Source organism: Centrocercus urophasianus, unplaced genomic scaffold (genome assembly GCF_019232065.1).
Source record: "Centrocercus urophasianus isolate 14NV4802_14NV808 unplaced genomic scaffold, USGS_Curo_1.0 seq_10, whole genome shotgun sequence".
Classification (NCBI taxonomy): Eukaryota; Metazoa; Chordata; class Aves; order Galliformes; family Phasianidae; genus Centrocercus; species Centrocercus urophasianus.
Window position 1 is genome coordinate 88,824,039 of NW_024884142.1, and position 26,681 is coordinate 88,850,719.

A 26,681-nucleotide genomic window follows, 5' to 3' on the forward strand; every position below is an offset into this window, starting at 1 on the left:
TGGGTGAACCAGACTTGCCTCAGCATCAGGGGAATTGCGTGTCTGAAAGTCCCAAACAAAGAGATCAATTTCTCAAACACCTTTTAAGTGAGATATCCAAGTAGGGAAATGTTGGGTAGAAAACCAGGCACGCAACAGCTTTTCTTATGCTGTGTGTAATTCCTCCCCAGTAGTTCTTGACAGGGTCTGTGAAATGACTTCATAAAGTCTATTCCTGCAGTGCAGAGAAACAGAAAGCTCTCCAGGATCCCAGCATGTCCTGCAAAGGTGTTTTGTGCCTGACTGCACAATAACGGAAACATTCAAGAAGTATAAAAAAAACATTCTCTGGGGCTTCATCCTGTTGTCCAGCAAAGATATCATCAGGGATCTCATGCCTGAACAATCTTATGATCACACATTTAGATTTTCTGTGATTCCTCAGGCAGATAAGAAGAGACAATACAGGGAGATAATGAGGTAATAACAGACATCCCATGAAGTAATTGGTAAGGCTGTCAAACTTATTTTCTTCCCCTCTCTACGGTACCGGGTCACAAAACCTTCTGATCTACGCATGTAGAAGAACTGGCATGTTCAAACCTGTTAGCACTGCCATGACATTATTAGCAGTATTACTACTATTAACACCGCTACTACTACTAATATGTTAATGAGTCACATCATTAATAGATTAAGAATGAATTATGTACTGAGGTAAGGCATGTTCCACTTTGATTTCAGGCAGAGGTCGTTTGGAAATGTCGTGCATGTCTTACTGTAGGGATATATTTCCTTGCTTAGGAACTCTGGTGCTAGAGAAATGTTTGGCATTGCTTCTGTTTTCCTAGAAGTTTTCCACAGAATTGCAGTTTGTTAAATGGTGCTGCTTATTTTGCTCATGTTTTCATTAATGAAATAAGGAAGGACTTAATTCCATATTTTTGGAGGCCAGGAAATTTCTCTTTAGTTCTGAAAGGATCAATGAAGAACACAAAAAGTACAGGGCTAGCCCTCAAACGTGCTTTTTTAGGTAGCAGGTAAGAGGCAGCAGAGAACATTTCTTTCCAACTCCTGCAATTTGAGAGAGTATTCCCTGAGAAGCTCCTTTAGCCTGGTGCTAGCCGTGGTTACCTGCTGTGGCACACAGTGCTTCCGCAGCATGCCGTGCGATGCGGTATTCCTCCGTGTCAGAGGAACGGGATTTGATTTATATTTGTAGATCTGAAATTTGATGCCACGATTGAATTTTGGGGGGAAATGTGTTCCCTCCCAGGGGAAATTCTCGCTTAAGAAAGAAAGAAGGGGGGAGGGGAAAGAAAAAGGAAGAGTGAGAATCACAGAGGTTACGATAGTATTATGTTACCAATTGGATAAACTGACAGAACAGCCTACTGTGAACTCGGAGAGTTTAATTTTGTGCATTTTGGCAACTTCTTAAAGCAGAAAATGAGAGCAGTACTGTCAACAGGGCTTTTGATATGTCTTGGTGTTTATTCTAGAGATGAAAGTGCATTCTGAATTAGGGTGGAAGGCAGCAGGCCAGGTTCTGACTTTGGAGACAAGAGGTGATAAACGCTGCAGATTTACCCCCCATAGCAGTGGCTAGGAAATGGTTCTCCTGTTGCACAAGATGTTGCAAGATTTCAAGTTTTTTCCATTCTGCCTGAAAGACACAGGATCCATAAAGGTTTTGTTTTTTTTCTCATTACCACAGTAAACCAGTTGATAGCCAAGTCACTCACTTGGCATACGGGAGACCCAGCATCATGTTCCTGCTCTTTCTGGCTCAGTGTTCTGGCCTCTGGGCTGCTGAACTGGTCTCACTGTTACCAGCAAATATTTTATTACTTACATCCAATCTCAAATGACTCCGACAGGAAAGCAGCATCCAAGAGTGGCCTCTTGCCTAGGGGTTAAGATATCCCTCTTGGGTTTAGCAGATCCAAGCTTAGCTCCCTGATGTGTATCAGGCCTCGAAACGTAGGGCTTCTGCACTCCAGCAGAATGCTGAAACCATTGGCTGCTCTGAGTGGCCAGTGTTTATGTGTGTTTTGACCAGAAGTGTCCTGGACCTGAGAAACCTTTTCCCAGTAGAAGTTCTGCTGAAGCCAATAAGTATAAACAACCAAAAAACATTGGGAGGGGCAAGGTGACAGACTATCAGAAGCAGCTCTCTGAACAAGGATGGGCTAAGACTTACTTTTGCCAGCAATTCAGTTCAGTTTCTGTGCTGTTGTGTCATTTTGCTAAGATTTAATGGAAACAGCTATAAATTGTGGTTATGGTTAGCCAGCAAGAAAGGTATCTGTCAGGCAAGTTCTGCCACCCTTACTCATGTGCAGTATTTCATTTCACAGGTTGTCTTGGCTATTTTGCTGGACCATCCCTGTAAGGCTGCTCTGCCCTGCCTGCCTCCAGCAGTGCTATTAAGGGAAGGAGGGAGCTGTGAATTCCTGCAGTCTCTGGTAAGGTACAACTTCCTTCCTAGCTTGCAACTAATGAGAAAGGCTTCACCTCTTCTCCAAACCTTCTTGCCCGTTTATTTATAGAGGCTAGTATCCAGACAGTATGGGTTATGCTTCAAACCAGACTTGGACCTGGGATGGAGGTTGGTCCAGCTCAGCTACATAGTAGAGTTTTTGTTGGGTGGAGGCATCTTAGTGTCCTGCCTGGGACATAATATCTTGCCTCTAAATAAATGGTCTGCCCTGCAGGATAAGGTGATTCTCAGCCTCAGTGTGAGGCTGGTGGAACTGGGCTTATAAAAATATCTGAGCGGGGGAAGAAAATAACTACTGTTTCCCAAGAAGATGCATTTTTCTATTTTAATTTTTGTAAGGCTGTGATAAAATAAATGTTGCCTATGATGTAAAGCTGAAGGGTTGACCAGAACTTCCTTTGTGGTCAAGCTCTTTTTTTATTGATTGATTTTAAGTCCTCTAAATTTGTCAGGCTCACAAGTGCAGCGGTGACTTAAGTTATAAGAGAATGTTTGTGTCCTTAAGGAAAAATACTGCACCCCTTCCTCCCCCTTGCCCTTCTCAACCTTGCAAAGAAACCTACGCTTGGCCAGAATATTTTTTTCACCCTCAGTGGAAAATGAAAATTAAATATTCAGGGGGAAAAAAAAAAGAGAGAGAAAAAAAGAAAAAAAAAAAGCAATTTAAATCCCCAGTCTCCTAAATCCAAGGAATTCTTAATGGGCTGAAAATAGTGGCATTTTGGTGTTGTTTTTTTTTTTACTTTTGTAAAAGCTTAAATCTTTAGAAGAAATATATTAAAAAAAAAAAAACCTTTTGTGTTGATAAAAAGTGGCAAATTTTTAAGAATTTCTATATGAGCTGTCCTGCAGTTGAGCTGGATAAGCAAAACCATAGGCACATGGCTGCATTTTTCTTTGCTAATCTTTTCTTCCTGAGCCAGAAATGATTTTTCAGCCATTTGCCATTTTTGACTTTTCAGCCATTCTCCACACTAGGACAGACATCAGAGTTTGATCTGGGATTTTCTGAGTGGTCGAGTGCAGTCCTGTCACACTGTATGGATACTGCTGCTCCTGTCAGCCTGAGGGGTCTGGTGTCAGGATCTCTCTGCACTTTTGGAGTACCTCTCTGCTTTTTCAATGGAGTAAACTTCCTCCTCTTATTGCTCCCCACTGCTGTATTGCTTTGCTGCTGACTCAGGTTTGTTCTGCACTGAGCAAGTGTGCTGTGTGCAGAAATACAAAATGTGAAATGGTCAGGTGAGATGACCAGATTATGGCAAGTCAGTGACCTGAACAGCAAAGCTCAGCTGAACTCGATGGGATGAGGCCGCAAAGTGTTCAGCCCTCAAACAAAATGAAATTACTCACCTACCTTCTGAATCCACGTGTATTTGCATAGCTGGCTTTTGAATATAGAAATACATGGAATGTAGAGTTATGAAGTGAAGTCCAGGTAAGAGAAAAACAACATGATGGACATGGAAGAGCTTTGCAGATCAGCGCAAGCCTTAAATATCATTTCTTTTGTTTCTTGGTCATACTGACTGCTTCTCTAGTGCTTTCAGTACTCAGTGCTTCTCAGAGTTTTCTGATCTGGCTGAAGACTTAAAGAAGCTTTAAGTCAATCTTTGCAAGATGTTGTCAGTCTTTGTAGAAGTGGAGAAAGAGAAGATGGAGTCCTGTTTTGGAATCGTTTGAGTTTATTTAGACCATTTAGGATGAAGACTTCTCTGCTTTATTTTCCCTCAAGGAAAAGAGATACAGAGAAGTTGAAGGTGCTCTCGTGTATGATTGTACAGTCAGTCAGCAGCAGAATCAGCCATCTAGGTTGCCTGTGGGTGTATCTTGTGGTGTTGGCTCAATGTAACTGTTGTTGAGGTCAGTTCATTCCAGTGCCCTCTATTATGGGAGCTGAGGTTGCCCATTCCTCATCCACATCCCAATTGTCAAGGGGCCCTTATGACGACCAGCAGTACAGCTTCAGAATAAACTAGAAGCTTGAACCTTTCATTGGGTCTATTGCCAGCAGGTGGGAACCTTTCAAAGTTGTCCTTTTACTGAGAAAGGCTGAATCGTCCGCCCTAAAGCATCCCTTAATGCAATTAAAACCAGCACTACTGCTTCTCCAACACTGGGGCCTCCGATACTGGGAGGGGAAGCGGTGGCTCCTCTTTGAAGTCCCACCTACGTGAACATCAGTGGCAGGACTTCAAAGGGAAGCTGCTATTTCCTGTTGGAGCTCAGCCCTGGTGCTCAGCACTGCTAACAAAGCAGTCGGACTGGTTGCAAAGGAACTGATCCAGCAGAGCCCTTAAGCACATGCTGAAGTCCCTTGGGACTTAGCCACGTGGTCTGCTGGGCTGGGACTCAGCTGGGCTGGAGATGGGGCTGATGGCCAGGGTTACATCTCCAGATCCACTTTTCAAGGTGAAGAGACAGGCTCAAAATCTTTCACAAATGGACAGGTGCTGCAAAACTTGGCTCTGTGTTCATAAACAATGGTCTGTGGTACCTGTGCAGCAGCAGCAGATGGGAAATAGCATGAGAAATCAATATTACTGAGTCTAGCAAAGGTCCTGGCGACAGACAACAAGTTGTAGTAACTAGTAGCAAATTCTTGTAAATCGTGAATTCCTGCTACATGAAATCAGCTTTGTTGAGTTCACCTATAAGAGGCTGGCCAGATGAGGATCCAACCCAGTAAGCAGAGTTGTAAACACAGGAGGCTATTTGCAAGCAGGTAAGAAATGCTAAAGGCACAATCACTCAGTTTCTCCTTTATTTTAGAGTTACTCTGCTGTCTGAGGAGCTACTTGCAGGCTAACGGCAGAATGGGGATGTAATTTTCTAGCAAGCATTATTTAAGTAATTCCTGTAATTTGCACCAACTTCTGCTCTCCTTTCTTGTCCTCAGGCTAGAGGTAGACCTTATGGTTACAATACACAATGGATGGCACAGCTGCCACCTCCAGCCTCATTCTGAGTATCACTTCACCACCTGTCCAGTAGCAGTGCTGCATGACAGCTTCTCCCTTGTCACAACCTGCATGAACCCCCACAGCTGCTTCATGTGTTGAAATTAAAAGTTGTCTGGGAGACATTTCATGTGTGGCTCTTTGTAACTGGAAAGGCTTGCAGAGCAAATGTATCAGGCTTGAGTGCAGTGCTTTTTGTAGGCTTTGGAAATAAACAGGTCATGAATCCTAAAAAAGCCCAGTCATTTCCAGGTCTTGCTCCCAGAATTCCTCTCATGCTTGAGATACCCCAGCTTGCCAAGCCTCATGATAGACTGCAGTTTTCCTCTATGTTGCTATTCTTCTTACAGGTTTGGAATCCCAGGGGGGAACTCATGCCTATTTGCTAATCCCCCATCCCAAGACACTCTGCTGAGAATAGTGTCATTCCTCAAGATTGTTGTCTCAGACAAGCTGGAAACGTCTTCATTTAGATCATGAAAATACCCAACTGTTAGGACACTGGATTTGGATGTCACTGCAGACATATATGCCCAGCCATTCAGGTTCTCAGAGGAAATTTCTGACACACCTTTGCTGTGCAAATGTACACCGCGTAGTTAGTGCTGACCAAGGCAGCAAGATTTACTCAATTCCATGACACTTAAGTCTCTGCTCTGTGATTTTATGTGGAGGTCTGGTTTGGAAGTACCCACACACAAAGCACAGACATGTATTGGATGGAGCAGTTATTGACAAACAGACATGACTCATTGCTCATGCCTGAATGCTCTTTGTTCCCGAAGGTGAGTGTGGTCACTTCACTTGGGAGTGAAGCTGATGACCTCAGAGACTTGGAAAAGTGCAAACTCAGCTTTTCTGCACCTTGGGAATTCAAAAGAAGGTTCTGAAGCAATTTCTGAGGAAGGGAGCCTTGCGTCGTCTCTGAAGCTTGGGGCTAGCATGTGAGGAAACTGTTCAGTGCTTGGTTCTATTGTAGGTGTTACGGGTGGCCATGAGAAGTTCATTCACTCTATTTCTTTGATTTCCCACCTGTAAAATCATGTGGTAACACACTGGCACAGGCTACCCAGGGAGTTGGTGGAGTCACTGTGCCTGGAGGCACTGAACAACCGTGGAGATGTGGCACTGAGCAAAATGGGTTAGTGGGTATAGTGGGGTTGGGTGATGGTCAACGTGATGATCTTAGAGATCTTTTCCAATTTTAATAATTCTTTGATTCTGTAAAATGGATTAATAGCTTCTTACTCATGTGGCTACTAGCTAGCAAGTTCTTCAGGTAAGGAGTCAGTCTTGTACAGGTACTAGCTTTGCTCTTCAGCGAGATTCTCCTATAAAATGAATATATAATATCAACAACTAATTGAGGTAGGATGGATTTTTGGAAGAATTTCTTCCAGAAGCTGCTTGGATTCAAAGAAGGTACATTTTGTTAATCTTCATTTGTGTGGTTTCTACCCATGGGTTAATACTGAAAAGGTTTTATCCAATTCAGGGTATACAGGGTGCAAATATTTCTATTTGAATAATACTGGAGAATAAATTTAGAAATGTTTAAAGAGGGTATGAATACCTCAATCTGCTAGGTGGAAAAATTACTACTTCTTGTGGGTAACCCAACCTGTTTAAGTTGCTAAAAACATACCTGCCTTAAAAAAAAAAAGAAAGAAAGAAAGAAAAAGAAATAGCTGAAAAGAGAGCTTTTTTTTAAAAAAAACAACTCTCTCCAGATTTCTAGTTTAATATTTCAGTATGCAACAGTATTTTCATAACTGCAGCTTTTTTTTGGGCAGAGGTGGGGGAAATTAGAATATATTAAAGAACTCTGGAAACCACTTTCTATTTGTAAAACATGTTGCGTGTGTATCATAACACCTACAGTACTTGTAGCCCTGCCAGATTGTGCATTGACTGCCAGAATTTTCCTCGCTAAATGACATTATACTACTTTGTGGGTATCAAAACAAATATTTTGAGGGGAGGGAGCATTCTCATCCACAAAACATTCGTCATGCTTGCAATATTCAGTAGTAGCGTTTTACTTGAAGGCTGCTGTGCTTTTCAGCTTCTTAACATTAGCCAAAGGATAGGTGTAATGAATGTTTGGTGCTTTCCAGCTGTCCATTGGCATAATATTTTTTGCAGTCTAGCAGCCCCTAGGGTCTCTTAAGGATTTTAGGGCTTTGTGATGCTAGGTACTGTGTGAAGACAATGGAAGACAGGAGTAGAGATAATAGAATCACAGAATCGTAGAACAGGTTGGCCTGGAAGGAACCTCAAAGCCCATCCAATTCCAACCCCCAGCCACGGGCAGGACTGCCCCCCACCAGCTCAGGCTGTCCAGGGTCCCATCCAACCTGACCTTGAGCACCAACATGGAGCACCACAGCTCTCATCACTGCAAGGAAGGAGAAAATAGGTGTAGAGGTTGCTGAGGTCTCCTCAGTTCAGCCACTAGAACAGCCTCAAGTGGGCTCTTCCAGCTGCTTCTAAAATAAAGCTTCCATAAGCTGGCTCTAGCTGACACCGAGACCCATGCCCCAGCTGCGGCCTGCTGGAGCTGCTGCTGTGCCAGAGCTTGAGAGAAGCAGGGAGCAGAGAGCATTGCCCAATGCCTCTGGTACACTCATGGCATCAGGGTGCTGCAAGCTGCATCAGCCAAGCAGGGAAGTGTAGATATTTGCTGACATTTTATTTTACGTTTCAGTGGCACTCCTTTTTTTTGTTTGGGATAAAAGCTGCGATTAAAATGTGAGCTAATTAGTAGTTAGTTATTAACATCTATTTGCTTTTTAATCATAATGGATAGTTGTGATCAGTTTTCACAGGTGTAAAGAGCCAATGTCCTGCTAAGAGTAGTAATATGCTTTAAGCTGCAGCTCTGCAGTTTTCTGACCAGAGAAGCCTGTTGGATTTTGGGATTTGTTATTAGAGATGGATGGTTAAAATAGAAAAGAAATGGAAAGCTGCATTGGAGTCAGTTAGGAAAAAGTCTTCAGGAATAGGTTGTTCTGCTTTTTCCACTGTCCTTCTAGAAATGTTATTGTCTGGGATTGATGGGGTTGCTCCAGAGGCTTCAGGGCACATTAAAGGGTAATAAGGAGGGCATGGGGTGAGAAAAAGGTTCCTGCTGGGTTAAAGAGAGACACATGATAGCTCATCTGGGAGCAGAGAGTCAGGTTTAATAATGTCCTTGCTAAACGCGGTTAATAATTGAGGTCAGGGCCCTGGGTGAGGGTAATAAGGGGATAGGCTCCCATGTGTGGAGTGATGGGTAAGGACGAGCTGTTCGCAGCTCTAGTGATGCTGATAGGAGTGCTCAGCAGGCTGGGCTGCCTCACTGGGGACCGTGATGGCCTCAGGTAGTTTGCAGAGCTCTCAGTTTTGGTTCTTTTGTCCTGTCTTGTCTTTTAAAATGTTCGGTAATCGCATGACCTGCAGAACAGAGGGGCAGCACAGAAGTAAGTATGCGGGCTTAGCACAGTCAGAATGCCAGCTAATCAGCTGGTGGAGATCTGGATAAGACAACAGGCTTATCTCACTCCATCTTGCTGGTGCAGTAATGTACAGCTGGAAGTAGAAGCTGAAGGACTCTACATTTCTCTCAGAAGGATTTCATTTAGGTAGCTGTATGCTGTACATCTGAGTCCCTCCCAAATCCCACTGTGGTCATCCTCACAGTGCTATGCTGAAGGCAGCCTTCATTGCCTTTTCATTGCCTTTTCATTGTGCAGAGAAGGAGTAAAACTCAAACAGCTGAAATACTTGGTTCAAGCCAGGCTGGGAATCTCTGCTGAAACAGTTACTGATCAGACTTCTGGGTTTTTGTTCTGAGTTCTGAGCAGTGTCCGTACAGCATTCACATTTACATTGCTGGTGTTGCCACAGACCTGAGGGTATTCTCACAAATATGCTGGGAGAGGGCCTTATACTTGCTACAGGGGCTGACATACAGGGCAGTTGTGTTCAAGGCATCAGTTTCTGGGTTACAAATGAAAACTGCTCTTAATTGTCCTCACTCTGAGAAGTCCCAGCCTCCTTACATCAAGGAGATAGTGAAGAATAGCCTTTGAATGAAGAACCCAAACTGGAGAAATATACCGCTTGCTTCTTGTGCTGCACTTCCTGGCCCTGCTCCTGCTGCTGGGTGCAGGTGGGATGATGCTGCCTGGTGCTGGAGGCCCCAGGGCTGATCCCCAAGGATGTCTCTGCACCAGGTCTGAGCTGCAGCTTGCTGGGAGCAGGCATGTATTCTACCTGGCATAGCAAGGGGAAGCGAGCGCAGCCCATCAGCTTCTTCCACCTCGTGGCAAAATTGGAGGGAGGATGGGAAAAAAAACACACTCTTTGATTACAACCCATGTATGTGCTTTGGCAGAGAGAACACAGTGTAATTGTGAGCCAGAATTTTGCGATTAAGCAGTAAATCCTTGAAAAGTGTAGTTCTGCAGGCTTTAGGTGAGGGAAAAGCATGTGTCTCAGGTTTGCCCTGAGGGCTAGGGGAATGGTAATGTGCTGGCTGGGCAGAGGCATTACGGTGCTGTGTGGTTCTGAGTTCAGCTCCAGACACTTGCACAGTGTCTGTTGCAGATTCCCCCACCGAACATTCCATCTTCCCAACCTTTGTTGGCCTTCCTATTTATTAGGGGGGGGGAAAACCACCCTTGCCCAGGTAAAAGGTGTGGGGCAGCCCTGTGCTCGTCATTGCTTTGCGCAGCACAGCATCGCCACACTGCCTCATGTAGAGAGGGTGACCCACAGGGACTCTGTGCCAGCAATTAATAATAAATCACAAATATCACCCAGGTTCTCTGACAGACCCTTCCTTCCTTCCACAGGCTTACACTCAAGGTATGGGGTAAGAAAAACAAAAAAGGAAAGAAATAGCTTACTCCGTGGCCAGATTACATTAGTTTGGCAGCGTTTGCCTGAAAAAGGCCTGGTAGCACATGAAAAATTAATCAGTATGGGAAGGACTGGAACGCTAGCACGAGATCTAGCAGGCTGATGGAGCACTGAAAACACGGCATGAATAAGTCATTCATAGCTTATCAACCCAGTAATCATTTCCTCAGTGATAACCACTTTTTAGAAAGTATTAAACTGAACATGGCATGGGCTTAAAATGTAAGATAAATCCGGGTTGCGCTTTGCCTGGTGGTGTGGCTGAATGATGGAGGGGGCCGGCAGGAACCCAGCACTTTCTTTGGGCTCTTTGTGCAGGGCCATGTGACAGGCACGTCCCTGGGGACGGCAGCGCCCAAGGGGACACACCTCTGCAGGGATGCAGCAACATACTGCTCCTCTCACATCCCAGTGCTCCTGGGTCAGCAGAATACCTGGCATAGTTTGTGGCTACCCAAACTTTTCATGCTCCCCACTCTGAGCTTGGGTCCTGTGCAAAAAAACAGCATGCTGTCTGCAGAAAAATATTCTGCTGTGAGGCATAAGTTAATCTTAATTGTTGCATTTCCTCACTTTTTGGCTTGGTTTTGTCGCTGCCGTGATGTTCTCTTAATAACGTTGTTGTTTCTTACATTGAGTGTTCTACAGATGATGGATGGTCAGGGCTCTCTGATGTTTCCTTGCAACAGCTCAAGTATGCGTGCTGCTAAAATATTGGCCAAAGGAGATGATTAAGAGCATGTGATGGAGTTGGGGCTTCTGATCCTCTGTGTGGGTGCCGTCCTCACAGGTATTTCCAGCTGAGATTATGCTGTTGTACCCCTGCTGTGCCTTCATCTGTGTTACTCCACCGTTCCCAGAAGAGAATCCATGCCTGCTGGTGGTGAGGGGTGCTCCCAAAGTCACAGAGTCCCAATTGTCTTCTCTGCGCAATTCATTTGCCACATGTTTAAAAATGAATGTAGCTATGTGAATAAGAGGAAAAGTTCAGGCGGAGGAATAATTTATAATTCCCAATAATATTGCTTCTAGCTACTGTTCTATAGTGCCAATTCCTGCCCGCTGTGGTTTGAGCAGCTAACAGCTATAAAAGTTTGTTGACCCGAGAGGCTTAGTATCAACCATAGGTACAGTCAAAGTCAATATGGAGGCTGAAAATCTAGTGCTAACAGAAAAATAGAAGTCAATATTTAGGATGTGAGTCAGGAACTTAAAATAGGAAAGTGAAACAGATGAGGGCTGTAGCTGCAAGAGTGTTGGAGGTGAAATGTTTAGATCCGAGGACCACTGCTGATTACTATCTTCCCCTCTAACAAGGTTGCTCAGTCTGCTTCAGAAATTCATTTCCAGTGGCCAGGCCACCTCCCTGACCTATATTCCTCAGACTGCCATTACGTCAGAGCCTGCCTATTTGGGGCTATAAGTGAAATCCTCTGTCTTCTAGGTGAAATCCACAGGTAATTATACATGGGGCAAATATGGGCTGGGGCACAGAGAGGCCAGCAGAAGAGTTTGGCTTAGGTCTGTTTATACTGGAAAATCCCCTTCTAAGGCTGTACTGTTAATTCTTCAAGGGGAGGGGAGGGTCATGGGGAAACTCCCCTCGTTGGAGGCAGTAGCTGACGGGAACAGTGATTTCACAGTGAGGCTTTTCCAGCTAAGCATCAGGTGGAAAAGTAACCAGCCTTAAGTGGGGGTTTTCAGACTGGACAGGGGCACGATGAACTGAGAGCTTTTACCCACAAATGAAAATGATGTGGCCTTATTTACACAATGAGGTATGGGGAGCAATGCCCGAGCACACTGATGATGAATTTATATGCCCTTCAGTGACATGGTATTTTAATTTATACAACTTTCCTCAGTTTGGCTGCATTGGACCAGACCTCCAGATGTGAATCTGTCCAACCCCATTCAAGTGGAGCCCATTTACTCCATCTAAGGTTCTAGCCCACATCTGGGATTTAAAGAAATTGGCCCCCAACCATGTTCTCCCATTGCAGTAGCTTGATAGCTCAGAAGGTTTACTGGGAGTCACACTGACATTATTTTACTTCTGTAAGAGAGCTCCATGGCATCCCCCTGTGACACATGTGATGACATACCTTTGTTTTGGCTTTGATATCATAACACTGTTTTCACATACTTGCCCTGATCTTATTGTGACAAGGTCAAGTCCCATTCAATTCAAGAGGAAAGCATTAATACTGAGGTGAAAAACCTCTGGTATTAATTAAGCTCTGAGTAGTAACTTCAGGCATATGCTGCTGTCCTTATTTGTTGCATGTAAAATACTTCAGCCAACACAATTGGTCCATGCTAATGGTCCATGCAGTGCTAATTTTAGTTCTAAAAAATATGTGTACTTGAATGATTGCTGGGCTGGATAAAAGAAGAAAAAAACAGATATAAAATCTGAACTGTGCTCAAAAGTAAGACCAGAAGTAGAAGGGAAAGGTGTCCAACAAGCAGCCTTGCAATACAACACAGCTGAATGGGAAAATCTGTTGCTGAAATTATTTTGGGGGGTGAAAAGTAAGGTTTTAAGTCAGCTGTATCTTTATGTAAATTTGAACTTTTTCTTCAGAAACCCAAATCTCAAGTATTTCAGCTGAAACACAGTTTGATTGCAATATGGTTCCTGTTTCTTGGAACCCCATTAGACTATCAAGAATCTTGCCAGCTTTTAATGTAACATAATTGCTGACTTGCACAATTTGCTAGTGTTACTGTAATATCAAGCAATTGTTATTTTGTACTGTACTCAGGCAACAGGGATAGCGAGCACATCCTGAAGTATATACATGGGGATATACAGTGCCTGGTAGCTATTTCCCTTAGTGTTTAGTATAACAAAGTATAGAGACTGCAGTGCAGGGAGAGGAATGACGTGCCTGCGGTCCTAAATGAGACCTGCTGTACATTCGGAATGTAACAGGATCCCAGGCTGATGGGCTGTTTCCCTGAGCTGGAGAACCCCTGGTCAGCTCATGGTCCCATTTACTACCACCTTCTTTCTCCCTAAGGAAGAAGTAAACCAATCTCTGTTTTTTCTCACCTTGGGGACTAATATTAATATGGATGCCACACCTTTCAACCAGGCTTTTCCAGCCAGAGAGTTCTCAGAGATAAGGAATCCATAGCCATTATCTGTCTGTAAGGATATGTGTAACAGGCTTTCTTAAGGCTGACAGAAATCCGGAGTTTCTGGTTCTCGAGAAACCAGAGGAAACTACTTTTTCTTTCCTTTTTTAGTGTCAGGTGTTTAGCAGTTTAGCAGCAGCTCTGGGGTCTGGGAACTGCTCCATTTCCCTTCTGCTGCATTTCTGCCAAGGCCCGTTCTTTCATGCCATGCTGACTCTGGTGGCAAAGTGAACATTACCCCTGGTCCTCCAAAGCTTTCTGTAGTGAGCGTCTCAGCTAGGAGCAGTTATCATCATCATACCTCTGGACTAGTACTGTGGACTAAACTGTGATTTAGTTTGAAACAAAACTGCTAACAAGGGCCTAAGCAAGGATGTTGTCTAAAGCACTGGATAAGTGTCAAATGCTTTGAAGGTTTTGTTTTAAACATAGTAGGTATTGTAAAATGTTTTTGTTACTTACTGCTATCAGATGCAGCAGTACAGATTTTAGAGGCACTGAGTGTCCTAAATTGACCTAAAATTGTTTTATTCTGCATAAACATGTCATGATTTTTAAAGAACTTAGGCTTTTTCACGGACAGAAACTTGGAATTTCTCCCCTCAAACAGTACAAAGCTTTCTATTGTGAGCTCTGACACGTCAGGAAATATTGGATCTCAGACTTACCATTCTTCAAGACTGAATATTGTGTATTCTGTTGCTCTGAAGATTGTAGTTTTACAGAGATGTTACCACTAAGGAAGAATGCGTGAATCGCTGTCACTTGGGCACATGTCTAGAGACACATCTTTGTGGAGGTCTAAAGGAGGAATACTGAAATCTGTTTCCTTACTCTGCTTGCCATAAGGAGGATGAAAATTACCTTGACGAGAGGATATGAAGAACTTCACAAGGCTGGTCTAAAAATGAGCTGCAAGACAGAGCAACAACTCCTTTAGAGAACCTATGCCATCTCCAAACAGCAAAAGAGAAAATTCTTTACTGTTGCCCCAACACAAAGAAATATGTGTCTGGACATATTAAACACCAGCTACATCTTCCTGCAAAACTGACTGGGAAAGGGAAGAGGAAGAAATGGAAAATCCAATGCTGCTTTCAAAGTAGCTATTTGACAAAGATGCACAAAAATTTAAAGGAGAGGTAAAAAGCCCTCAGAGCATTGCATACCTCTGGGTGAGACTGGGAAACAACTGCAGGCTCCTGGGCTAGCCTGCTGCAGGTACACTGACCCTTTTGCCTAAGATGTATTTCATTAGTTTATCTCAGGGAGGATGGGCTGTTAAATAATTCAAGCTGGATAAGATTTGCTGCAATGGAAAACTTGTATGCCTCTGTGCCTGTCTAGCTGAAAAACCATTAGCAAAAAGAGATCAGCACAACATCGTTGAAAACTGGACTGTAAACCTAAGAGGAGAAAATACAGCTGGATTTGAAACTACATTTTAATTTGCCACACTTCTAAATAATTTATTGTACATCTCACAATATATTGAAATTAAAACCTGAAGTATGACATACAGTAAATAATTCAGAAAGGCTCTTTCATCAAGTGTGAGCTAGGTTATTGATACTTCATTTTAGTTAGATAGACAGCAATGTCAGCTCCTGCAGGGATCTCTCTGCTGACGGCTTTTGCTGGAGTTGGTACTGGTGAATCCTTCGTAGGCTTCAGCCTTGCAGCTGCCCGTGTGCATCCTCAGCAGCAGGCTGCAGGGCAAGTCGTGAGCCAGACCATGCTGACATGCAGCACTGTGCCCCTGATAGAGGGCAGGCACTTGTGTGGCACTACTCCTCAACTCGCCCTTGCAGCTTTGGGATGTGGCTGCCTGAAGAAGATGGGGCCATGCTGGGAAGTGTCCAGAGCAGTGCTTTTGGTGGATGTGCAACCTGCTTTGAAGCTGGAGTGCTCCCCTGTGTTGCTGGGATAACTGCTCTGGGGGGAAGAAAGTCTTTCAAAAGCAGGAGAAAGGAGGCCTTAATTACTTGACAAAACCAAATATTGACATTTCCTGCATGTTAAAACTTTCATTCTCAAACCATTGATAAGGAAAAATATTTTCAAGCTCAAAACAAATTCTGAGGGTAGGGCACGCATGAGACTCAGGGGAGGCTGTCTTTAAAGAATAGATTCTGAATTTTCTTGTCACGTTTTATCAAGGACTAGTCCCAGAAATGCCAAGGTCTTGTAACAAATGTATTCAGGATGGTCTTCAGCTGCTTTGAGTCAGCATAGTTTCAGCTGAGCTCTGTAGGTTCTCCAGACTGACTTCCTATTTCTCTCCAAGACTTAAAACGGAAGCTCTAAAACATTGTCAGCAAAAGTGGTACTAAAACAGAAAGTGTTCTGTATTATACTGATGCACAATCAGACAGAAAGAAGCTCTGTGTTGCCATAGAAAAATCTAGGTCTGTATCTATGATCTGATTGCAATTATTAGCAAACTTCACTCCAGGTATAAAAACCATCCATAGAGGCAGTAAAGAACATTTGTAGACCTTCAGGTGGGCACAGGAAATTGAGCTTCTAATATGGTGACACCTGGGCAATAAAAAGGAGAAATGAATGTCTTGAAATCTGAAACAGTCCATCTTCCTTCCCTCACTCAGAACTCCTTGATCGCTCTCAGGTCTTAATGGGACACAGTGTGCTGGGGACAAATGTGCAGTGAGAGCCAGGTAATACAGGGGGAGGTGACACCATGCCCAGCGAAATGTCTACATGAGGTTTGTGTGTGGCTGATGCCCGTGGAGTGTGGAAGTACTGTCTTACCCCATCCTTTACTTTCTGCATCTGTATGTCCATGGGTTGAAGGTGTTTCTTGCAGCACAGAAAGCAGTGGCTTCAGCCCCCCCTCATGTTGGGAAATTGTTTCAGGGTGTTTCAAATCATTCTGATTAATGCTTCTCTTGGCAGGGAGGGCTGGAAACTGTTTTAAGACACATCTACTGATTCTGTCATCCTGGTGTGAGGGACTGCCTGGGGTAAGGGTTGTTTTGGCATGGGAATGTGAGTGGGTTTCTTCTGATCATGCCTGTGCTTCGTCTTGACTAACTGCATTTTGTTCAGCATGGCAGGGAACCGTGCATGATCCTTTGCTGTGATCCCTAGCACAAGCCAGATACCTATAGTTTAAGTATCACCCAAATCTCCACGGAATCACAGAATCACCAAGGTTGGAAAAGACCTCTAAGATCATTCAGTCCAACTGTCCACCTACCACCGATATTTCCCACTAAGCCATGTCCCTCAGTACAGCATCTGAACACTTGTTGAACACCTCCAGAGATGGTGACTCCACCACCTCCCTGAGCAGCCCCTTCCAGCACCTCACCACTCTCTCAGAGAAGTATTTCCTAACATTCAACCTGAACCTCCCCTGGTGCAACTTGAGGCCATGATGTTGAGGGTTTCCTCTGGGGGAGTGCTATGGTTCATGAAGATGTAGCCTGCCAGCATGCAATGAGAGAGAGTCATAGCTCTGGGTGTAACAACTTCTGTGAGATCAGGTAGGGAATCTGGTCTGGAGGTGGCCACTGAACCCATGTGTCTATGGCAATGCCCATCAGGTCACTGGTGCAGGAGAATGCCATCTCTTTGCTGAGCCCATGATGGCAGGCTGACCTTTTCCAGCAATGGGACTTGTTTCGTGCAATTCTAAGCTGATAGGATACAACTAGAAAAGCTGTCAGTGGGAGACACAGCACAGCATGAAAGGTGTGCAGGGCCAAAGATCCAGCTCTACATTGTGTTTCTACAACTCGGCATCAAGTGGCACTGAAGCACTTTCTGCTCTGTGGTGACTCTCAGTGGCCCCTCAGAAGTGCCTCCATCTACACACACATTTTTCTCTCTGGCTGACTCGCTTGGCTGCTGCAGGGATCCAGCTGGCACTGCTCTGAAACTCTTTTCACCTTCCATGCGCTCTGTCATTGCTTCAAAGCCTGCTGCTGCAGAAGACCTCAACTTCAGGAGAATTTCAGTGAGATCATCAAACTTTTGCTTTTTAGGTTTTTCTCTGCTTTGCTTACTTTAATGGTGCTGCTGCTGCTGCAGTTGGTGCAGATTACACAGGCAGCACTTGCAGGGAGACTGAGGCACCCAGTGAGAAACATCAGCTTGGAAAAAACACTCCTGTCCATACATCTTTGGTCCTCCTCCCCCCATCCTCCCTTGAGTGTGTCATTCTTACTTGGAAAAAAAGAAAGGGAGGGGGAGGGGAAAGCTTTGAAGGCTTAAATCTCAGATGTGAGCTTACTTGAGCTTTTATTGCCTTTTTTCATCCCAAAAAGCTCATGTTCACTCAAAATGGCAATTACTTGAATCTAATTGGAACCATTTTCTGTAGCTCCAGACTCATTGCTTGATCTCAATAATAAATGAACTTACCAAATATTTTTGTTACTAAAGGAATTGTAGTTGGGCAGGCCACATCATCAATCACAATTTCTTTTTGTAGGCTTAATATGAACCTCATTTGATTTTGAACAAAACAACGTTAGCTAAAACGTTAGCTACTGTACCTTTGGCTGAGCCAGGGAAGGGATTGTGGCTCTTCCAGATTTGGGAATTTGTTTACAAGTAAAGGATTTGAACTGAGATTTTAATTACTCAAAGAATTTACATTTAATTCAAATATAAATGCAAAGAATTTGTTTGTAATGTGGCAGTTCCAACCAAAATCAGGCTGCAGTTACCTAAAGTGCTGTGTGAACACCCTGAGAAGGGATTTCTGCTCAGCCAAACCTGCTGTGGGAACCCGCTCACTGCAGGAGCATTGGTTTTGGCAGAGGAGCTGCAGTGAGGTGCTGGAGCCCAGGAGGAAAAGGAGGGAAAGGTCCTTCATTTCTTGGGCAGATTGGCCACTGGAAATGAAAAGCCTGCATCTAGGCAAGGTGTTATTGAGCTGCAGCAGGGATGGGAGAAGTGCTTCACCTTGGTTATGCAGAAGCCTCAGGAGCAGTGATTAAGGCAGTGATTAAGCAAAGATCAGTGATAGCTCAATTTTCCAGTGCAGAGCTCCATAAGCTTTAGCAAAGCTGTGCACAATTTGCGGCACTGCTTTAAATATTCTCTCTCTTGGACAGTCTCCAGGCACAGTTGGTTCGAGCAGTCCTGGGACCTGTTTTTATTCCATCATTTAAGATTGAAGGAATGGCATTAAAAATGCCTTTGTAGTAGTGGGGCTAATGCAGGGATTGCCAGCAGTAATCACACTGCTCTTGAGGGACACTGAAAAACCCAAATTCTCTGAACACGATGGGGATGTTCCGACTGATGTTCTATGGCTCTGCTTAGAAGTGTTGATGCAGATGATCACCATGTTGCAGTTGAAGTGTCTCCTCTTCCTGCTGTGCTCTGGGAAGGCACAGAGCAAATCAGAGGTCAAAAAGATTGGGTTAGACTTTTAGATGTCTGCTGCAACAGCTGACATCTGTTGTGTTGGGACCAACAACACAACAATATCAGCACATCTCCTTGAGTTACTCAGGCACCCTGCACGTGTGACTTACCTGCAGGATGCAGAATTCAGGTAGCTTACTGCACCAGGATGGTTTCCTGTGGGCAAGGAAACCAAACACTGCAATGAAGTCTCATGCAGATGGCTTCTTGCAGCTTTACCAAATGTTAAGCACAGTGTGACTGAGATGCACACAGCAGGCCAGCATAGGGCCCATGTGCTGCTTGAGCAAAATCTCACCAAGTTCCATGCTGCCTGTAAGCTGCCCTAGCTCTTCTATACAGAGAGTTCAATCCATGAACCTACAGGTCTTGTTAAATGTGGGAGAGACATTCCAGGTAGGAGTCATCACTGTAATTCAGTCTAGAGGATTCTTTTTATTTCTAATGAAATTAGAATTCATTATTTCTAGTGTAAGCAAACATGTAAAACAATGGGTACAGCTGCCTGGACACACATGGCAATGAGATGCAGATGACATTTCCACAGGCCAGCTGTGAAATCACTTTGGTTTAAGGGAAAACCTCTATTTTATCTGATCTCTTTATGCTTTCATTTGGAGAATTTTTGCTTTTTTGTAGCTTTGACCTGTCTAAATCCAGCTTGTTTTATTGGAATGTGTCCAGTATTGTAAATGAATGGAAGGAAAAAATAATATTTACATATTATTGCAGAGGTATGTTTCTTTAATCTATCAAGGTTCCTTATTATTAACATCTGATTCTAGAAGTTGTTTAGAGAAAAAAATGGATACAAAACACTCCAGTTTTTATTTTGCAAGGAAACTGTTTTCCTACCAGCTGCAGAAATCAATGTCATGTTTAACTTCATAACTTGCAATTTCAGTTTTCTATTGGTATGGAGAGAGTGGCCCTAGTTTTTCAATGATTTATTCATCAGATTAATTTTTTGATCATTGGAGTTCTTCCTGGGCTGTGTGAGCATCAGAACCAACACTTACAGAATTCATTCCATCGGTGCAAAATGAATGGAGTTGTTCTCAGTGTTGTTCTCACAATGATCCCTGTTCTGCTGGCTGTCTGTCCTGGGCACAAAGAGGGGCAGGAGAAATCTGGAGAGGTTCTTCTCCTTCCTGAAAGCTCAGGGGCTGTTGGGGATGCAGTCAGGGGCGTGAGATGCATGCAGGAAAGCAGGTGAGAAACACAGAGGTACAAAATAAGTGGAGTTTTATCCATGGTTCCCCAGCTGAGCTGCACTGTTCTGGAGGTGATGGCACACTGTGCAAGGGAATTCACTGTGCCCCTATGCTGTGGTGGCTGACCCAGCAGGGGAACAAACGGGTATGTCAGTACTGAGACAGGTATCTTCATTGTCCCAGCTGAGGTTGCAAAACACGCTCTCCCCAGCACAGGTGGTCTCACAACGTCAGAGCTTTTCTCTGTTGTTGAATGAGGTGATTTTATTCCTGCTAGAACTTACGGTTTTCAGTACAAACTACAAACAAGGCGCGGCAAGAATTCATCAGGAAACTGTTGCATAGATTTGGTATTGGGATTTTCAAAAATGTCTGCATGAGCCGACTGCTTACGTCTCTCTGAAGTTTTAGGAATTTCTGTCTCTAACCTGATTATGCATCCTCGAAAATCTTAGTGTGACCTATATAGGTCTTTGGGCTTCTGTATACCTCACAGTCTTTCACTGAAACTGCTTTTCCCCTTGTGTAAAACATGAGGGGTTGTTGATCTTCCCCCTTTTGGAGAACAGTGGGAAGAAAAAGTACTGTAATGTCCAGGCTGCAGACGTGCCAGGGATAGACGTAAAACAGTTCAACATGTGCTGCTTATTATTAGTTTCTGCAGTTTGGAGTGTTCTTTTAGGATGGCTGCAAAGGGACTGATGCAGCATCAGAGCAGACAAGGGCCTGGGGACAATCCAAGGATGTTCTCCAAAGACCCTCCATTTGTAACTCCTGTAACACACAATCCAAACGAGTACAAGTTAAGGGGTGGTGTCTGAATGGAGACCTGTTGCTGTCAGAGCTTCTCTGAAAACTGAGCAGAGGTGGAAACAAGGGAAGTGATTGAAAGGAACTCACAAATAGCTTTACTCCCAGCATGAAGCAGGTGCAGCAGCTGATTGCTTGTGCTGAGCACATGCCACAGGGCAGGCACAAAGCTTTACTATTGCTTTCTGTAGTTCTGTCTAGTTCTAAGAGGATATTTAAAATTGGAATGATAATGACCTGAGAAAACATGACTTTAGACTAGAAAATAAAATTGCAAGCATTCATTATCAAAAGCATACTGGCAAAGAAGTGTTAGAGAACAAGAATGCCTGATGATGCAATGTTTTTCATCCTGCGACTGAGTACAGAAAACCTTTTCATATGCCCTAAATCTGCAGCTACAATAAAGCCTTCATACAGACAATCTGCTTAAACAGAACGTCACGCTTGCCTTTATTTTATTTTAATTGCAAAACATTATCCAATTTCACTGCTCAAGTATGCACTTCTTAAGGCAATATGCGTAGCTTTATATTATCCTCCATTTTACTTGACGTCAATATCTATTCAATGATGAAATCATAAGCTCCTGAAGTGGCCCATCTATGACGCAGCCATTTCTCTTTTATGTGGCGGAACACCCTCACCTTGTTTTCTTCCTACCAGGACTTATGTAATTTAAAAAGCCTTCTTTGCTCTGAGTCTTCTGGCTGGAATAGTCAGTATCATGGTCTCTTCATACATGTGAACTTGTTCCACCAAAACCAAAAGGAATTTCACCACTAGGTGAGATGGAGCCGTGGGATTCTGGATATTTCAGATTTCTTATTGGCATTCACGTACTATATAGCCTCAAATAATAGCAATGCTCAAGTCTTAGCCCGTTTCCTAACAGCACTTGTGGTGATCTGTAAGTGGGGATCTGCAGAATCATCCCCATTTCAAAGGAGGGAAAAGTGAGGCATGAAGGGGGAGAAAGGGGTATTCACTGCTAAGACAAGGACTGAGGTGTCCTGAATCCTTGTCAGTTCACCGCCTACTGCGCCTCCCCAGTCTGACAGTCCACATCCTGAAGGTAATTAAATGCATATAAATCATAGAATCATAGAATGGTTTGGGTTGAAAAGCACCACAGTGATCATCTAATTTCAACCCCCCTGCTGTGTGCAGGGTCGCCATCCACTAGACAGGCTGTCCAGCCTGGCCGTGAATGCCTCCGGGGATGGGGCATCCACAACCTCCTTGGGCAACCTGTTCCAGTGCTTCACCACCCTCTGTGTGAAAAACTTCCTTCTAATATCTGATCTAAACCTCCCCTGTCTCAGTTTAAAACCATTCCCCCTTGTCCTATCACTATAAATGATGATGGTGCCCAGGAATCTCTCAGGTGATGTTATTCTCCAGGCTGTCCAGAGGTGTTATAGCTTTTTTCCACTTCTTCAGAATAGTAAGTACTGTTGAAATACTTGATTTTGAAATTAGGAGCATCTGTAGCATAAAGAGGAAAACAGGGGAAAAAAGGTTATCCTTTTTTCCTCTTTCTCCAACAATCTGAGTTACAAATGGTAGGAATTGATTTTGAAAGTATGAAAGCTGCACAGCTGTGGGAACTCTAATAGTGATAAGAGCAACTTCTATCATTCATTAGCACTAGAAACATCTTTGAAATGTAGAAAACACTCTGCGCTGTACTTCCTGATAAGTTCCAATTTTCTTCCTACTATGATGGAAAGAGAGCCAAGATTTGATGAATGAAATTGAGACTCACTGTGAAACAGAGCAACAGCCTTGATGAGCTGCCAGATTCCAGCAAAGGTGAATAAGAAAGAAAAAGGCATTTCTGAATAAAATGCCTTTCCCTTCTTCAGAAACAAATCATCGTCTTATAAATTACCTTCTCGAGTGAGAATCCATCCTTTGTGGAACAGGAGACAGACTGCAGAGCAGAGACAATTGATGGATGGTAAAGACAAACTACCAAAAGACAAAGGCATCTTGAGAAAACAGCATGAAGTCGTATTTTCAAGAATGACCACACATCATATTCGCACAGATGCCAACGGGGAACTGAGTTGAGAAATGGAAGAGCTTTCAGATAATCTCTATCCTTTAAGAAGCCAAAACCTCAACATCGCTAACACATCTGAACTCATTTTCAGAAGCGACGCCCCTCACATTTGATGCTCTATCACGCACATTTTTCATGCTTCAGCATAGGTTTCTCTTAAAAGGTTTAGTCACTGCAATGTACAAAATACATTAAAACAAACCCTCAGTACAATTAATATGTCAGGTCAAAAGCTGACTATATCTGTGGAAATTGGCCTAAGAGAAGGGCTCCGTGTTGGTCTAACAGGTCTGCTGAAGTCAGCGGTAGAACTGTTGAACAGCAGTGTGCACAGAGCAATATGTGTGTTTCTGCAGACCTGCCCTCTGACTGGACCAGGAACTGGAGTGTTTTGTTAGTGACTGTGAGTTCCAACTCGAGGTCCCAGCAGCATTTCCCATTGAAATCTTCCAGCTGGCTTCTGCGCACTGCAACATTGGCACTGGTCACAATTAAACAAGGACAGAAGAAAGACACTACCTGGTGGCACTACAGAAATACAATTTGATGTAGTATTAGAAAGAAGAAAGCACTGTGGGGAAGAAGACTTTCTTCTTACCTCCCCAGGCTTGAAAAACAGATCTCACTGGGTTGTAAAAACCTATCTGTCTGTGGGTACTTTATTTTACTAAGAAAACCCAACAGTGCATAAAGTTGACATCTATCAGCTGCAATTGGGCACCTGCAAAGGAGCACCTGGATCTGAAACCCTAGAAGCAGGTGCCTTTAGCTGAATACTCACTGGCACAGAAGAAGCCCACACCAAATCACAACAACACTGAAGCAAGGAAAAAAAAGAAAAAGAAAAAAAAAAAAAAAGGAAGAAAGAAGGAAAAGTAGCAGGGTGTGGATGTGCAGAAATTAATCCAGTCAACTATACAAAGTTCAGGAGTATGGAAATGAAGTTTCACAATTACAGATCTGTATGGTCCAGTTTCCTAAAGCCCAATGTCCGTATCAAATCTCTTCAACACGAGTGCTGGTTTCTCTGTCAGGAGTGGAGCTGATGCACCAGCTCTATCTGAAGGGTAGCTTCAGGGAAGCTGAAGGGCAGTATGAGAGTGCTGCTGTGGGAGACCAGGGTGAGGTGAACCTTCTGCAGATATGCTGCTTGCCTCCTCATATTCATGGAATCCAGGAGGGACTGTGGGACCAGGAACTACGGTTTGCCTTTAGTTTTATCAGCTCAGGCTCACAGTGCACAGCTGTAGGGGTAGGAATGGGCCAAGGGCGTTGTGCATGCTTCAGAGGCTCCTTCTCCAGGCTCATCACCCGATAGAGGATCTCCTGCAGACAGTGCTGCGCTGGGCACTCAGCACAGCTTCTGCTCCAGGCACAAGCACAGGCATCGAAGCAAGAAATGACTTTTTCTTGGCATGACCCACTACAGAATTGAACTGGGATGGCAATTAGAAGTTGAAGTGCACATTTAATGCCGGCGATGTGTAAACTACATTGCCATTGTTATTTTAGTGCTGATTTACATAATTGGCATAGTGGCATGCTGCTTGCACCTTGTTCGTGGTGAAGACTGACAGGAAGTCATAAAACTAAACATATATTTGCTCTGAAATGCAATGAAAAAGTTGCAAAACTTTTGAGGGCCTTTACCACGCCATGTGTGCCCTGCAGCAGCAAGCGAGGGTCAGGTGAAGGAACTTGGGGAGCAGCAGGACCAAAGGGACTCTCCTGGCTCCATAGTTACACCAGCACAGGGCTGGAAATCCCCACTTGGGCACTGTCCCAGGGCACAGCTGCAGCTGAAGAGAAAGCAGGAGAAGGGACCTGTCCCAGTGCAGATGCTGTGTCGTGCCCTAAGTCAAGATGGAGGGAGAAGGTCACTCCAAAAGGAAGAGCTGAGAATGGAGGTGTCAAGGTTGTTGTCGCTTTAGATTCTCATCCGCAGTATTTTAGGTTTGGCTATGGCTTCTCTGCAAATGAAGTCCCTGAGAAATATTTGTGACCTCACAGGCCACAACCCGCACGGGGCTCCAAACCCTGCGACGGCCCCGGCGGTAGGTGCCGCACAGCCGCGCGGAGGGGCCGCGTCCCACGCAGGCGGACGCAAGCCGGGGCAGAAGCCGCCCCCGAGCACGGTGCCGCGGCGAAGCGCAGAGCGGCAGCGAGGAGCGGGCAGGTGCGGAGCGGGGCCGCGGGCGGGGAGCGCCGCGCCGCCGCCACTGGGGGGCAGCCACGGCTCAGGAACGCGCCGCGGCCGTGCGGGCCGGGCCGGGGCCGGGGCACGGGGCAGCGTCCCGGGTGCTCCTGCCGCACCCCGACGGCAGCAGAGCGGGGAGCGCGGCTCCCAACCCGGGGCCGGGCACCGCGGCGGTGAGGCGCGGGATGGGCGCGGCTCCGCGCTTCGGGAGCGCCGCCGGGGGCTCGGGGTCGGCTCGGGTGGGGTCGGGTCGGGCGACCCAGCGGTCGGCCCCCGCGCGGGCGGGCGGGCGGACGAACGCACGCACAGACGGATGGACCGGAGGCCGCCGCGGCGCTGCCGGGCGAGGCAGGGAACGGGCGAGGGAGGAGGGAGAGAAGCGGCAAGGGAGGGAGAGAGGGAGGCGGCGTCTCCTTTAAAAGCCGTGCGGGGCCGCGGCCCGCTCCCACAGGGCGGCTGTGATTGGCGCGGGCCCGCGAGCCTCCGGGGTCGTGACATCGGCGCGCAACAAAAAGCCGCGGCGGCGTTCGGCCGCCCCCGTGCATGGTGCGGCGCGGGCGGGACGGGCGCGCGCTCGCAGCGCTGTCCCCGGCGCTCCTCCGCGGTGCTCCACGCCCTCCAGAGGGTTGTGTTGTTTTTTGTTTTTTGTTTTTTTTTTTTTTGTATTGTAGGTTTTTATTTTGTTCTCCTCCTTTCTTTTTTCAAGGGAGCGGAGCAAAGCGAAGCCGAACTCCCCTCTTCATGTCGCTGCGGGGCTCCCGGTAAATATCCGTCCGTCCGGTGCGGGTGATGCGAAGGACGCTCGCGAAAGGCGCCGTTCCGCTCCGTAACGCATAGCACCCACTCGCGGGCGGGCACGCGCGCACCGAGAGGAGGACGAAAAGGAAGCGTCGACTTTTCGACCGCCGCTTTCCGAAAGGAGAAGCTTTCTCCCGGCGGAGACCTTCCTTCTGCCTCCTGCCCCGCCGCCGAAGGCATGTTCCCGAGGCGCTCCGCACCGCGGGGAGCTCTCGCTTTCCGCCCAGCAGCCGCAGAGGAGCAGCAGCAGCGCGGTTCGGAGTAACTCCAAGTGATGCGGGGACCACAGCCCGAGAGCAGCACGCGCTCCTGCAGACGCCAGCCCCGCCGCACTCAGGTACGGCCCCGCGGCCGCTGAACGCCGTCTCCGCAGGATGACTCCGTGCGCTCCGCAAGAGAGGGGGGACGGGACGCTGAGCGTGTTCGGAGAGCGTGTAGCGATCCTTATCCCGCGCGGAATTTCGCGGGGGAGAAGAGCGTCCCGCGACTCCTGCTCGGGACGGAGCGCGATCGGCATTTTTTTCTTTCTTTTTTTTTTTTTTTTTTTTTTTTTTTTTTTCTCCTCCTCTTTCCACGCCGGGAGAGAGGGGCCCTCCTCCCTGCGCACGGGGAAGCCGCGGCTGGAAAGCCGGCCCCGGGCCCCGCGCCGTGCACGGCCGGGAGGTCCCTCTCCCACCGCCCCGTCCCTCTCCACCCCCGT

General features: G+C 45.6%; 1 protein-coding gene across 11 annotated transcripts in view; it reads left to right on the forward strand.

Moving 5' to 3' along the window:
- Positions 1-26,681, forward strand: part of BMP2 (bone morphogenetic protein 2) — a 237,078-nt gene that overhangs the window by 206,038 nt on the left and 4,359 nt on the right. For all 11 annotated transcript variants that reach the window (XM_042814420.1, XM_042814411.1, XM_042814442.1 and 8 more), the window contains 2 exons: positions 2,340-2,447; positions 25,890-26,318. The gene's annotated coding sequence lies outside the window, so the exon portion shown is untranslated. The remainder of the gene's footprint in view (positions 1-2,339; positions 2,448-25,889; positions 26,319-26,681) is intronic.